The sequence below is a fragment of the Nomascus leucogenys genome, chromosome 15 (assembly GCF_006542625.1).
Source record: "Nomascus leucogenys isolate Asia chromosome 15, Asia_NLE_v1, whole genome shotgun sequence".
Taxonomy (NCBI): Eukaryota; Metazoa; Chordata; class Mammalia; order Primates; family Hylobatidae; genus Nomascus; species Nomascus leucogenys.
This window is the reverse complement of record NC_044395.1, coordinates 46,927,216-46,936,717: the sequence shown is the minus strand read 5'-3', so window position 1 is coordinate 46,936,717 and position 9,502 is coordinate 46,927,216. Positions and strand designations below refer to the sequence as shown.

The following is a 9,502-nucleotide window of genomic DNA, read 5'->3' as shown; positions in this document are numbered from 1 at the left end:
GGATGAGTTTGGAGGTCCGCACAAGGTACAGAGCACAAAGACCTTGCTGATGAAACAGCATATTGTAAAGAAGCCAGCCAAAGCCAGCCAAAATCACGAGGGCAACAAATGTGACCTCTGGTTGTCCTCACTCCTCATTATATGCTAATTATAATGCGTTAGCATGCTAAAAGCACTCCCACTAGCACCATAACAGCTTACAAATGCCATGGCAACATGAGGAAGTCACCCTATATGGTCTAAAAAGGGGTGGAACCCTCAGTTCTGGGAATTGCCCACCCTTTTCCTGGAAAACTCATAAATAATCCACTGCTAGTTTAGCATATGTCAAAAAGTAACAGTAAGTATAAGCAGCTGAGCAGCCTATGCTGCTGCCTAGCCTATGGAGTGGCCCCTCTCTCTTCCTTTACTTTCCTGATAAACTTTCTTTCACTTTACTCTATGCACTCAGAGTTTGTGAGATCTAAGAACCCTGTCTTGGGGTCTGGATCAGGACCCCTTTCTGGTAATGGCACTCCAGCCTGGGTGACAAAATAAGACCTCATTTCAAGAAAAAAAGAAAAAAAAAAGACAAAGTTGTTTTAAACCACTTTGTCGGATTGATGTGTTGCACAGAAATGCTCGACTAAAATACTAATTTTTATCTGAATATTTTGCTTATTAAATTTCCTAAGAATGCTTCATCTCAGTAAATTATTAAGGATTTTTTTAAAAATATGAGATTCATTTAATGAGAAACAATGGACTTTGATATCAATGAGAACTGGTTTAAATACTTTATTTTTATATGACTTTAGGCCAGGTATTAAACTTCTCTAAATTCTTTCTTCAACTTGAAATATAACTAAAAAAAAAAAAATCCCCTAAATCCCCTAAATTTTAGCATCCCCTCTGTAAGTAACATCTACTTCTTATAGTTGTTATGGGGATTAAGTGAAGCAATGTGTAAAAAAAAAAATAAAATTAGTACAGTTTCTGGCTCACATTGAGTACTTAAAACATATCAATTTCCTTCTCATTTACCACATCCACATTGTAGGCAAATTTTAATTTTTTCTTTCTCTTATTCTCAGTTATATATGTTCCCATCTTTTTATCTGTCAAAAGACAGAGAAAGGCAACTTTCAAACAAACAAACAAACTGAGCAACTAATAAACAAATAAATCTCCTTGATGTTTGCCTGTTGTCAGGCCATCCATCCAAATTCTCTATATGTCACAATGTGGCTTTTAAAACTCTTAGTGTAGATACCATTGAATTCTGCTTGAATAAGCCTTAGTTGCCAGTCTTTTTATAGACCAAGTGGCTCATGGAGGGAAAGGGGAGTGTGGCCACAAATTCCACTGCACACCTCCCTCAACACTAATAGCTATTTAGTTTTTATTTCTCCCTCCTCCTCCCCTATCCCTCATTCAAGGCCTCACTAGCCATTGAAAATTTTCTTGGTAATTTGATAATCTGTCAGTGCTCCTACTAGTTTCTCCTTCCAATAATGTATTGTTCCTGTGTTCTCTGAAATTCCTCCCTTCGACAAACATTCTGCCATTGTACATATTTCACAACCCAGTGTAATTATCCATCTCTTTTAGGAAGCTTTCTAAATACAGTCCATCTCACAATAATACCTCCTTTATTTTAATTCAGAAAATTGATAATAGATTTCCCAAATTACATGGGTGCAATTAATAAAGTAGTGCCTTGTGACTTGCTTTTTGTTTTCATGTTATTTTATATTCCATGAATATTGTTATTTACTCAGCCAAATTGAAAGCTTGAGAGGAAAGTCTAACATTTACCAAATATGTAATATAGAGTAAATTACTTAACTTCTTAAAACCTACAAAATGGGAGTTATAAAATCATTCTTTCTAGGTTTATCTCATTGAATTCAATGAGATAAAAAGGCCAAATATATAGTTTAGCACACAATTATGTTTAATATAAGCCAGCTAGTTTTTAAATGTGTCCAACAAATGCCTGTTAGGCAACAGATTGAAAGGCAGGATTTTTGACTATACCATTGATCCATGCTCATAACATAAATTATAAAATATTATTGCACAGCTCTAACCTGATGTACTGTATATGAAAGGTAGGCAACTGCTATATAAATGATACATGGACATCCATTTTTTGGTTCAGTGATTATTTCTTTCAGGAAGGTCCTGATGAAGTCAAATTTCTTTTGGAGTTGTAACTTTCAGCTAGTAAAACTTAATTCTGATTGTTTTGGTTCTAACACAGGAAATAAAATCACATGTGTGAGAATGAAGTTTGGTTCTTGGCACCAGGCCTAAAATAAAGATCTTGGGTGAATGAGGACAACATGAATACACTAAAACCATCAATGAACACTAGTGAAAGGTAGCAAACAGAAGCAATGTCAGAAGAGCAGGGAAAAAAGATGGGCTGAATAATGATTAAGGCCAAAGTTTACCTACTTTGAAATTTTTATAACACAACGTAGTCTTGGGTTTGAAGAGACCTAACGATCATGTAGTCTAATCTCACATGGGTCACGATGGAAGACACATATTACTTATGTTGAAAAGGAAATTATCCACAGCAAGAATACTTTGTGTGCTTGTCAAAGGCATTTTCCAGCTGTGTGGCGGCATGTAGCCTCTGCACATTTGTCCTTGTTTCAGCCTCTAGCATTGGTAGCATGATGTAAGAAAAAGAAAAACCAGAGTCTAGTGATTGAGAATATAAGCACATCATTGTCTTTTATGACTCAGTTTCATAGATTCTGCAGAACCAGAGTCATCACTCAAAAGTAAAGTGGTTGGCTACCACCCAGTTTTGACTGTCCTTAGATAGATATAAAGTCAGCCAATAAATACTGAGTTTAAACAAGAATAAGTCCCTAGTCCTTATCTCTTCTCAGATACCTGTTCAACATCTAACAGGCGACAAATATATCCCTAGGGCCAAGTATTTAAGTTTTAGGAGCAAAGAACACAGTGTGGGTACCATGATGGATGATGAGGAAAGCAATGTCATCATGTCTGAATGACACAAGCTTTCATGAAAAGATCATCAGGGATCTGCTAACCACACAAAACTTAGTTTATTAAGTTGACTGAACAAGGGAAAACAGAACATTTACCAGAGCACCCATAGTTCTCATGGGGAAAATTTAGGGAAAGGTACTGCTAGGTTTTTTTGTTGGGAGAAGGCAGACAAAGTGGTTTTAGAGTAAAGTTAGTAAGCATGGTCTGGGCAGGTGTTGTTCAGAATTGATAAACAGAGAAATTAGTAGAACAGGCAATACTCTTTTCTCTGAAACACATGAGTTCAGACTGAGGGTATAGCCACCTATCTATGGTTTTATCTTGGAACGTGTGAGTCTGAATAAGATGACATTAAAACATTTTGGGCTTAAATAGTTTGTGTTGCATGCCATAATTTAGTAAAGTTTACACATTATGCAAATCATAGCACAGTTTGTTTTGTAAATTGTCATTTCTACTTTAACTTCTCAGAATGTATGTTTTCGCCTCACTGCAGTGGTGACTTTCTAATAAAAGAGACTGAGAAAAATATTTTTGTATTTGAAGGGAAAATTTCAAACTTATGTGAAAAAGCAATGCTGTTATTGTTTTACGCATTCCATCCAGGCAGCTTACTAAGGAAATATCAGGGGAAAACAAATAGGATACAGACAGATTGAGGGTAGTTTTCATTTCTGGAATATATCAGATATATTTTCTTTTTTTTTTTTGAGACAGAGTTTCACTCTTGTTGCCCAGGCTGGAGTGCAATGGTGTGATCTCGGCTAACTGCAACCTCCGCCTCCCGGGTTCAAGCGATTCTCCTGCCGTAGCCTCCCAAGTAACCGGGATTACAGACATGTGCCACCACACCCAGCTAATTTGTATTTTTAGTAGAGATGAGGTTTCACCATGTTGGTCTGGCTGGTCTCGAACTCCTGACCGCAAGTGATCCACCTGCCTGGGCCTCCCAAAATGCTGGGATTACAGGTGCAAGACACCGTGCCCAGCCTCAGATACATTGTCATAAGAGATTTATTGCCAGGAACACCTGGCGTTGTAAATGATTCAGCCATAGTTTATCATTCTGTTTCTTAATAATGTCATCAATGGCTGGAAATGCTGGCCATCCTGAATCTAAGTACGGTACCGTAAGCATTCCAGAGTATGATAGAAGCAATGACATACACAGTGAGGAACAATATAAATAGGACTTTTTACTCCTGGTGCACTGGCAAGAAGAATTTTAAATATTTCAGAAAAGAGGTAAGATAGGAAGTGGATGTAACCAAGACACTGCTATACCAGGGAATCCCCTAATTCCCTAACAACAGCAACAACAACAACAAAGCAGGAAACACAGAGATTTAGTTTGTGATTGAATCATTATAAACATCTCTGAGGAAGCTTGACTGCAAAAACATGTCCATAGTTTTATTATAATAATCATATTAAAGACAAATAATTGACCACTCTCCCTGTTCAGAAACTATTGTTTCAGAAAGTAATTAAGGATATTTGGCCGTAAGTATTTGAATAAACATATTACTTGCTGGCTTCAAATACCAGTAAAAACAAAGTACAGTATTTAGACAAAGCCCAACACAGAGTCAATCAGGATCATTTATGATTCCAAATCATAGCATATGCAAAAATCTATTACCATAGTTTATTTCATGAAAAGTATAACTTACCACTATTTCGTGAGAATAATTGTTTTTATTATTTTCTTTATGGTCAAAGTAATTTGTTAAAAGTCAAATAATGACTCAGGTGCTCTTTAGAGCTTACAATGAATTATATATTTTTTCTTCTTTTTCTTTTCTTTCTTTCCTTCTTTTTTTTTTTTTTTTTTTTTGAGACAGGGTCTCACTGTGTCACCCAGGCTGAAGTACAGTGGGATGATCATAGCTCACTGCAGCCTCAAACTCCCAGGCTGAAACGATCCTCTTGCCTCAGCCTCCAGAGTAGCTGGGACTACAGGTATGGGCCACCAGCCTTGCCAGATTCTTATAAATCTGATCTTTACAATAGTAACCCTGTGAGCAGACAGAATTACCTCCATTTTAATCAAGAATATTTTAATTTCAAGAAACTTAACTCATACTATTTAAGAAAAAGGGGAAAATAATTAGCTTATATAACTAGGAAGTCCACCAGTGGCTGTTGCTTCAGTCATGGACAGATCCAGGGACTTAGATATAACTCTCTTTCCTTCCATTTACAGTGCTTTCTTTTGTGTTTTGGCTTCATGTTCATTCTTCCTTGGCCACTGAAGCAGCCATTAGCCTATCTTACAGCTTCCCTCAAACAGTTAGAAAATCCCTTTTCTCTGACATGCTCATATCAAATCTCATGAATGGCCTTGCTCAGATTAGTTTCTTATCTCTGAAAAGTCTTTATGGCTAAAGGGATGAAGCACTTTGATTGTCCACCCTGAGCCATGTGGTTATACTGTAGTTGGGGGATGGAGTGGTGATATTTCACAGTTGCACCATCACCACATGATGTAGGGAAAGATTAATTCTTCAAGTAAAGCAATACTGAGCAAAGTATGTCTGATACATCTTTCATCGTGCAAATGAGAATACCTTAGCCCAGAAAAATTAAGAAAACTAATGATGAAGACTAGATACCTTTGGCATCAAGTTTAACTTCCTTCAGTCAGGTAATAATGTTTATCATGATGTAACTCTAGATTATCTCTAAGTTCACCTATTATACTCTCTTTTTTTTTTTTGTCGTTTAATAAATTCACACAAACAGAGTTTATTTGGCAAGGCAAACTGGGATCGCTGTCTGCCAGTAGGTTAGGGTGAATGCAATGTTGTACAATAAATGAAAGGTTCTGTGTGAAGGAGAGTGAGCAGGATACAACAACCAAAAAGGCAAACTGCGTGTTTGAAAACACGGCTGTGGTTCATACTCAATCATTTCATATCTCCAAGAGAATTTTTACCAAAAAAAAAAACATAGCATACAAAAGTTAGTTTAATTATCATGTGAATGTTTGAAACTCTGATATAACAAATCTCCCAGGATTACATGTGTACTAAACAGACTTTCTTCTCTTTCCAAATACATTATTGATCAATTTGGCCATTGATTTAGATCCACTGGGTCTTCTCTTTTCTTTGAGTTTGAAGTTTATCAGGATTTCCTTGATAATTCTGATAAACATCATTTCCACCTCCAGAGACTGCTCTGCTGCAGACAGTTCACAGAATTGGCATCGGTTATCCAGTGCCAGCTTTTGCCCTTCTTCCCAGCCAACCTCTCTCACATGACAAAGATCTCGTTTGTTGCCAACCAAAAACACTGCTGATTCCACAGCTCTTTTACAATGACTAGTTTGTGGCTCCCGGATTCTGTAAATCAGTGCTTTTGCAAAAGCAAATGAAGACCTATCACTGATGTCATACACAAAAACAAACCCATCTGCCCAGTGAAGCTCACTTGTGAGGGAGAATTTTGCTTTCTGTGTTTGAGAACAAGGGTCATATATTTCTAGATTTAGTTGTTTCCTTTCCAAACACAAGTGCTTCTTATAGATAGATTCAAAATTAGAAGCATATTCTCTAATGAATCGCTTAGTAAGAAACCTCACTGTAAGGGCAACCAAAAAAAGTCCAGGACCAGATGGATTCACAGCCGAATGCTACCAGAGGTACAAGGAGGAGCTGGTACCTTCCTTCTGAAACTGTTCCAATCAATAGAAAAAGAGGGAATTATCCCTAACTCATTTTATGAAGCCAGCATCATCCTGATACCAAAGCCTTCACCTCTGAATCACAGAAGAATCCCTTTCCAAGATGGTCCTAGGTCAAAATCTGACAATGGGAGGCTCTCAGTTGAGATCTTTATTATTTTTCTTCTTTTGTTTTCTTTGATTGTATTTTGCTGTTCATTTAGATTATTGATCTTCAGGTTTTCCTCTTTTCAAATATTTCTATTTTAGCTTTATATTTACAAAGCCTATTTGGTGGTCTCTTCACACGGACACGCATGAAATTTGGTGCCGTGACTCGGATTGGGGGACCTCCCTTGGGAGATCAATCCCCTGTCCTCCTGCTCTTTGCTCCATGAGAAAGCTCACCTATTATGCTCTCTTAAATACACTCCTCAGACAATAAATGTATTTTGGCTTTTCGAACCCCGTAATTTCACTCGTCTTCAGATCTTCTACTTCTTTTCCACTGGAGTGTTCATACTTATCTCTCAATTTTAACTTTTATGTCTCTATACCTTTCCTCCCTTATGGGGAGAAAACTAATCTAAAATGAAAGAATAGATACAAGGGACCAAAATAATCCTGGCAGTATTTGAATCCCTAAGGCCAAGTCTTTCTAAAGATAGCCACGCTCTTATCCTTCCTGCAGCTTGGTTGTTTAATATTTATTTGTATTCCGTTAGTCAATAAAGTGATTTTCTTCTTTTGAATAAATCAATGAGAGCTGGCTTTTTGTCACTTAGAACTCAACTATGACTGATGGTTGCTGAACTATTATAGCTTCTAGCAGATAAAGTATGAGAGAGAGAGAGTCCTTGAAGATAAGGACTATATGTTTTTTCTGTTTGTAATCCTATCAATTAGCCACAGGCATTCAATATACCTAAGTCAAGCCATATATGGTCATGATTATTTGTTGGACACATACTAAGCATGTGGGACTGCGTTTATCATTAGGGAGATACCATGGCTGTCCTTATTTACTTCTTCAATCTCATCTCATAGCAACTTTAGTCTTTCTTCTTCAGACACGTTTCTAACTTCCATCTATGGAATTTGCAGAGGCTGGACTATTCTTTCTGACCTTTCTGCCTCTAAACTTGAGAAATCACCTCACTCCTTCACAGAAGCCTTTCCTTACCTTCCCGACTTGATCAGGTCTCCCATACACAGATAGATTCTCAGAGGACCATGCACCTGGTATCTTTAAATAACATTGGTTAGAACTACACTTTGATATTTATTATGTTGATTATTTGCTTAATTTCTGTTTCCTCCAGTAGTTTAAAAGCTTAAAGAGTATAAAGCTTCTGTTTATTTTCACATGCCATTACATCTCCAATGCCTAATAAAAATGCTTGGAACAGTAGAAGTCCAATATATATTGCTGGATGTTATGAACCAGATTGGGTCCTACTTTAAAGAGCTTATAATCAAGTTAGGAAGTTGAGCTATACATATTTTTAAATGCCAGCTTTGAGTCCTCTATTTTTATTTGCTAAATCTGGAAACTATAGATGAGTCACAGAAACACTTAGAGGAAGTTTTATGAAGGAGACAGTACAAGAACTAAATGTTTTTGAAAAGGTATCAACAAGTGTGTTAATCTTCTTTTGTTGCAATAATAAATGTTCCTATTATCTCAGTGTTTTATAAGAGCAAACATTTATTTCTTACTCATATTACATGAAGGCTACAATATGGCTGGCTGTAGCTCCAATGAGTTCAATGCTGCTTGGCTAGACTTGGCTCAGTTCAGTTCCACTTGTTTTCTCATTCTGGAATGCAGGCAAGAGGAATAACCAATATCAGGGATATATACAGACAAAGTGAAATTATTATTACAGTCAAGCAAATTGACATATCTATCACACTCTATAGATACCTTTTTTGTTGTTTTTTGCTATTTATTTACTTATTTCTTACTGATTGATTGATTTGTGGATAGGAATGTAGCTGTCTTTAGAAAAACCTAGCCTTAGGGATTCAAATACTGCCAGGATTATTTTGGTCCTTGTATCTCTTCTTTAATTTTAGATTAGTTTTCGCCCCATAAGGGAGGAAAGGCAAAGAGACATAGAGGCATAGAGACCTAAAATACATTCTCTGTTTTAATAGTGGTTCTAGTGGGGCTAAGCTACATCATGCACACAAACTCTTCTCAATTCCATTAGTCAAGACAAGTCATGTGGCAAGTCAATAGGAAAGGAAACATACTCATCTACTATACAAAAGGCATTCATAAACTTCTTTTTTTTTCCCTCAAAATTGTTTTGGTTATTTGGTGTCTTTCTTAGTTCCATTTACATTTTATGATTTTTTTTCCTGTTTCTTTGAAGAATATCATTGGTATTTTTATAGAAATTGCATTTAATTTGTAGATCAATTTTGGTAGTATGGTCATTTTCACAATATTATTTCTTTCAATCCACAAGATATCTTCCATTTTTTGTGATCTCTTCAATTTCTTTCACCAGCGTTTTATGGTTTTTCATGTAAAGGTTTTTCACTGCCTTAGTTAAATTTATTTCTAGGTATAAATATACCTAGAAATAATAATATACCTAGAAATAAATATACCTAGATGTATCTAGGTATAAATATACCTAGAAATATTTATACCTAGAATAATAAATAAATAGAAGCTATTATTTTGTAGCTTCTATAAATAGAATTCCTTTCTTAATTTCTTTTTCTGCTTCTTTGTGTTTGGTATATTACCAATTTTGTATGTTAATTTTGTATCCTGCAACTTTACTGAATTTGTTTATTAGTTCT

The 9,502-nt window shown here is 36.0% G+C and overlaps 1 pseudogene; it reads right to left on the bottom strand.

Moving 5' to 3' along the window:
* Window positions 1–6,046: 6,046 nt before the first annotated feature.
* Window positions 6,047–6,616, bottom strand: LOC100582082 (annotated as a pseudogene).
* Window positions 6,617–9,502: the final 2,886 nt, after the last annotated feature.